This window comes from Morone saxatilis, unplaced genomic scaffold, assembly GCF_004916995.1.
Source record: "Morone saxatilis isolate NCDOM2014 unplaced genomic scaffold, NCSU_SB_2.0 Contig9, whole genome shotgun sequence".
NCBI classification, from domain to species: Eukaryota; Metazoa; Chordata; class Actinopteri; family Moronidae; genus Morone; species Morone saxatilis.
Window position 1 is genome coordinate 6,241,995 of NW_023340268.1, and position 438 is coordinate 6,242,432.

At 39.3% G+C, this 438-nt stretch overlaps 1 protein-coding gene across 2 annotated transcripts in view; it reads left to right on the forward strand.

Moving 5' to 3' along the window:
- zgc:114119 (uncharacterized protein LOC619273 homolog) overlaps window positions 1–438 on the forward strand; it is a 4,669-nt gene that overhangs the window by 3,046 nt on the left and 1,185 nt on the right. The window lies entirely within an intron of this gene.

A 438-nucleotide genomic window follows, 5' to 3' on the forward strand; every position in this document is an offset into this window, starting at 1 on the left:
AAATCCCCTGCAGATGCCTCTAGGTGGCAGTGCTGGCACAAGTCAAGAACACCCCTTGGTGGTGTGGCTTAAATGCAGAAAACATGCATCATGTGCAGCTCAAGTAAATGTTCAAAAGCAGGGTTTTGTTTTTGTAAACATTGGAGCCATTATTCCAGTGGGAGGGAGATTTCAGGTATTTGCCACCAGGCAGCCAACGGCAAAATAGGGTAGAATGTTGCCTGAGGCTCATAAGCTCTTTTGTTTTATTGACCTTAGTCGCAAAAATGTCCTTTATTTACTCTCAAAATCCCCCGGCAGGTATAATTGTAAATAAGTCTTAATTAATGTTTATTTTGAGTAAACAAAGTTCTGTCCTGATGGTTTAAAGGGGACCTATTATTCTCATTGCTGATTTTTTTTGCTCACAGGAATTACTTTTATTTTTTTACCTCATTA